This window comes from Schistocerca gregaria, chromosome 3 (genome assembly GCF_023897955.1).
Source record: "Schistocerca gregaria isolate iqSchGreg1 chromosome 3, iqSchGreg1.2, whole genome shotgun sequence".
Classification (NCBI taxonomy): domain Eukaryota; kingdom Metazoa; phylum Arthropoda; class Insecta; order Orthoptera; family Acrididae; genus Schistocerca; species Schistocerca gregaria.
Genome location: NC_064922.1, coordinates 324,753,717 through 324,759,255, shown reverse-complemented (window position 1 = coordinate 324,759,255; position 5,539 = coordinate 324,753,717). Strand labels below are relative to the sequence as shown.

The following is a 5,539-nucleotide window of genomic DNA, read 5'->3' as shown; positions in this document are numbered from 1 at the left end:
AGTACTCAACAATATTATTTTCCATAACACAAGAAACAAAAAGAAAAAAGATGGTAAAGGTGTTATGACATCAATAAAGTTTACATAGTGTGTATTTAAAAATTATATAAAGTTCTGTCATGGATGCCAAAATGTATGCCTGAAAAAGAAAGGAATGAATATCTAATAAAATGATTGAACTTAAATCACCCCAAAGCTAATTGATAGTGGCATACTTCACAGCAACCACAGCAGGACCACTTTAAAAATTATAAATAATTAGAATTTCGCTATTAAATAGTATTCTGACACCTACATGACCAAGGATGATTTCTTTACTGCATTTGGGTTCTATTTTACTGCAAGGTGCAGTGTCATTATTGTGGAGAAAAAAAAGCTTGGAAGCTGTGCGCCGTTATAATGTGGAATATAATGCACCCAAATTAGTTGCATAACACGAAAACAGTAATCAGGTATCATAGTGAAAAAATCGGGTTGCAGCATTTGAGTTGAAGAAGATGCAAATATCCGAATGATGTCGTGCCAATGGCGCAGAATTGACATGTCACCAAACATCATTGTTATTACTAAAGTTACAAGTAACAAAGAAATGTGTTCTTACATGGAGATGGACAGAAGATAAAAGGCAATAGTGAGGACACTTTAAGAGCCTGAATAACAAAATTCATCAATGATTTATAAACATTAGTAAAGATACTGAGTATAATTTGATCTTTGACATAGGGTGATATTTTGATTTATTACAATTTTCTCTGCTGTGTTTCAGATAATCTATCAACCAACCATTTAAACTCACTGAAAAACTTACTGCACTGTGGGTCTTCACAACATGGATTTGTCAAGTGCAAACAAATGTTGAGAAGTGGAATTAAAATCCAAGATGAAAGAATATAAGTGCTATGACATGCTGGTGGTATTGCCATTTTCTTTGAATGCAAGGAAGAATTGTAGAACTTGTTGAATGGAATGAAGTCTACTGAGAGCAGAATATGAGCTGAGAGTAAAGCAAAAAAAGATAAAACGTACTGAGGAGTGGCAGATAAAGCAACAAGCTTGCCACCAAATTTACACACCTCATAGTAAAAGAAGTGAAGAAATTTGCTCCCCTTTCATCAGTTAAAAATAAATGGGGCAATGCTCTAGAAAATTGTGTAAATGGACATATATAAAAAGGATATTTATCCAGAAGCTTGATAAAATCCCAAAAGAACAAAATCAAACATTTTACTTACAAAATGTTACAGTTCAAACCTGATCTATTCATTTAAAAATGAAATCTGTTCTTCTTGTTTAGAATTGCACAAAAAGATCAATAATTTTGTCCTTGATCTTGAGATGACAAATGAGGAAATTTTTCTCAATTGAAAGTAGCACAAAGGCATTTCATTTTTCTGAATTCTCAGCACTTCTTAGAAATTTTTACTTTCTTTTCGATGTTGAAAAGCAGTGTTCCGCCTGTAATGTAGACATGGGAACTGTCAAGAGGATTTTTATCAGTTCATTATTTTACTAAAACATTCTCTTTGTAAGAGTACTTTTCAAGATAAGTTTTAGCAGCTCAATGAATTTGCAACACTTATGAATATCAGACATTTAGTTCAGTTTCAAGCTTTTCTTTGTCAATCAAGGAATATGCTTCAGTTCTCAGTACTATCTCCTCTAAAGGATGTTCATTCTTTAAAGCAAATGATGCATTTTTGTTGAACAATTTAGCAGCCTCTAAGTTTTTGGTGGAAGATTATCAAACTCACATACAGTCACACAATTCCTTAACTTCTGCCCTGATAGTCTTTGAAAAATTCTCTCTGTACTTTGAATTTTTTGGTATTAAAATAGCAGTTTTGAAATTTGTTATATATTCATCAAAAATTAATTTCTTGCGACTGCATTTTGTTATAACGTATCTGAACATCAGATGTAATCTCATGAAAAACCTCTAATTGAAACTGAAACTATCAACATTCAGGTATTTTAAATTTCCTGTTGCTTCTGAGATGGTTTGATGTGTACTTGATGCTGAGTGAATTTCAGTAACGTGGTTTTTAGAGGTTGCAAATAATCATGAACTCTGTTTATGGCCCAAATGTTGAAGTTTCATCTTGTAAGGAATGGATGTGGAATACTGATGTCCACATTGGCATCCACAAAAGGAGAGAGGGGGGCCATTTGCTCCCTCCTGTAATCAGGTACAGATGTTTCATTCATTACTGAATTCTCTCATATTTCTAGCATTCATTGACTGTGACTCCACTAAATGGCAGAGTTAACATTGCTGACTATGAAGGGAAATATTGCAGCTTTAGCAGCCTCTCGCTATATATTCAGTTTCCCATCATCCATGGACCTTGCCATTGGTGGGGACGCTTGTGTGCCTCAGCGATACAGATAGCCATACTGTAGGTGCAAACACAATGGAGGGGTTTATACTGAGAGGCCAGACAAATGTGTGGTTCCTGAAGAGGGGCACCAGCTTTTCAATAGTTGCAGGGTAGTAGTCTGGATGATTGACTGAGCTGGCCTTGTAACATCAATCAAAACAGTCTTGCTGTGCTGGTACTGCAAACAGCTGAAAGCAAGGGGAAACTACACCCACAATTTTTTCCGAGGGCATGCAGCTTTACTGTGTGATTAAATGATGACGATGTCCTCTTAGGTAAAATATTTACAAAGAGATAGAGGGCCTGGCCAGAGATAGAGGACCTCAGCTCAGTTAAGCCGATAGATACACAAAACAGAACAGAAATTTTTTTATCCTAGCTTTCGGAACTTGGTTTCTTCGTCAGGGAGGAGAGAGGGGAAAAAAAGGGGAAGAAGGGAAAGTGGATTCAGTTACTTACAACCCAGGTTATGAAGCAACAGGGGAAAGGTAAACAGGGAGGGTAGCAAAGATGGAGGCATGGGTGTCAGAGGGAAGCCAAAATTATTCTACTGTAAATACTGTGCCAGCTTCAAACCAAAGAGGATGCATACAGAAGTAAAGAGGTATATGGTATAAAGATAAACACAACTATGTAGGATGAAAAGATGCGTGAATGGCTAAAGAGGAAAGGGAGAGGGGAGAAGACTGAAGAGTAAATGGGAGTGAGGTTGGTTAACGTAGGTTCAGTCCAGGGGGATGGCGGGATGAAAGGATGTGTTGGAGTGCAAGTTCCCATCTCCGTAGTTCCGAAGGACTGGTGTCGGGTGGGAGAAGCCAAATGGCATGTACAGTGTAGCAGGTTCCTAGGTCCCTAGAATTTTGCTGGAGGGCATGCTCTGCTACTAGGTATTGGACATCTCCTAGGCAGTCAGTTCGTCTGTGCCCGTTCATGCGCTCAGCCAGTTTAGTTGTCGTCATACCAATGTAAAAGGCTGTGCAGTACGGGCATGTCAGCTGATAAATGACATGTGTTGTTTAACATGTGGGACTGCCTTGAATTGTGCATGTTTTACCAGTATCAGGGCTGGAGTAGGTGGTTTTGGGGGGAAGCATGGGGCAGGTTTTGCAGTGGGGTCGGTTACAAGGGTAGGAACAACTGGGTAGAGAAGGTGGTCTGGGAATATTGTAGGGTTTGACAAGGATGTTACGGAGGTTAGGTGGATGATGAAAGGCAACCCTGGGTGTTGTGGTGAGAATATTGTCCAGGGATGATCTCATTTCAGGGCTTGACTTGAGAAAGTCTTATCTCTGGTGGAGTAATTTGTTGATGTATTTGATGCCAGGATAATATTGGGTGACAAGGGGGATGCTTCTGTGTGGTCTGGGGGTAGGAACATTGTTGTTGGACGGGGAGGACAAGGTCTGCAGGATAGTTGCGGGAGCGGAAAGCATTGGTCAGGTTATTGGTGTCACTGGGGCAGATACGTTTGCCACGAATACCTAGACTGTAGGGAAGGGAGCGTTTGATGTGGAATGGATGGCAGCCATCAAAGTGAAGGTACTGTTGTTTGTTTGTGGGTTTGATGTGAACAGAGGTGTGGATGTGAGTTTTAACAAGATGAAGGTCAACATCCAGGAAGGTGGCTTGGGTTTTGGAGAAGGACCAGGTGAAATTCAGATTTGAAAAGGAATTGAGGTTATGGAGGAAATTAAGGAGTGTTTCTTCACCATGAGTCCAGATCACAAAGATGTCATCTGTAAACCTATGCCAGGCTAGGGGAAGGACCTGTTGGGTCTTCAGGAAAGCCTCTTCCATGCAGCCCATGAAGAGGTTGGCATAGGATGGAACCATCCTGGTTCCCATGGCCGCTCCCCTGATTTGCTTGTAGGTCTGGAATTCAAAAGTGAAGTAATTATGGGTGAGGATGAAGTTGGTGAGTATGATAAGGAACAAGGTTTTTGGAAGATCTTCGGGTGGGCATTGGGAGAGGTAGTGTTTAAGGGCAGAGAGACCATGGGTATGAGGGATGTTTGTGTAAAGGGATGTAGCATCTATGGTGACAAGAAAGGTTTCAGGTGGGAGGGGAGTGGGAATGGATTTGAGGGGTTCTAGGAAGTGGTTTGTGTTTTTGATGTAGGATGGGAGTCTGCGGGTGATAGGTTGGAGGTGTTGGTCTACCAGAGCTGAGATACATTCTGTTGGGGCTTTGAAGCCTGCCACAATGGGGCGGCCAGCATGGTTCCCTTTGTGGATTTTGGGTAATAGGTAGAAGGTAGGGGTACGTGGCTCAGGTGGAGTGAATAGGTCTATGGAAGCCATTATGAGGCCTTGTGAGGGACCTTCGATTTTTAGGATTTTCTGCAGCTCAGTCTGGATGGGGGGAATGAGATCCTGGGTAACAGCTTTGTAGGTTGAGGTGTCGGAGAGTTGACGCAGTCCTTCTGCCACATACTCCACATGGTCAAGTACCACAGTTGTGGAGCCTTTATCCGCCGGGAGGATGACAATAGAGAGGTCTGTTTTCAGCTCCTTGATGGCGCAGGATTCCGCTGAGGTGATGTTGGGGGTTGTTGGGATGTTCTTCAAGAAGGACTGGGAGGCAACGCTGGATGTGAGGAATTCCTGAAATGTCTGCAAGGGATGGTTTTGGGGGAGGAGAGGAGGATCCCTTTGAGAAGGCAGTCGGAACTGTTCTAGACAGGTTTCAACACTGGACCTAGTATTTGGGGGCTGTCTTTGGGTGGTGAAGTGGTATTTCCAGTTGAGGTTCCGGGTGAATGAGAGGAGATCTTTAACCAGGCCAATGTGGTTGAATTTAGGCATGGGGCTAAAGGTGAAGCCTTTTGATAGAACTGATGTCTCTGGAGGAGAGAGGGATCTGGATGAGAGTTTTAGAACTGAAGTGGGACTGCTGGTATGTGGCATTTGACTGTGGTTATAGTTGAGAGTTGGTCTGTGTGGGGTATGTGCTGGGATTGGGAGATTGAGTAGGGTGGCTAGGCAAGGTTTGTTGGCTATGAGGGGGGTTTGTTGAAGGTGCTGTTGTGGTTGGTGTTTGTGAGGGACAGGGAGAGGGACCCCACTTCTTAGGTGTTGCACTAGCACTGTGGATAGTTTTTTTCAGGTGGTCTTCCTTTGGTACTGAACATCACCAACACATTTGGGTAAGTTAAAGTTAG

At 41.7% G+C, this 5,539-nt stretch overlaps 1 pseudogene; it reads right to left on the bottom strand.

The window, feature by feature from the left end:
* Nucleotides 1–1,290: 1,290 nt before the first annotated feature.
* Nucleotides 1,291–2,166, bottom strand: LOC126355356 (uncharacterized; annotated as a pseudogene).
* Nucleotides 2,167–5,539: the final 3,373 nt, after the last annotated feature.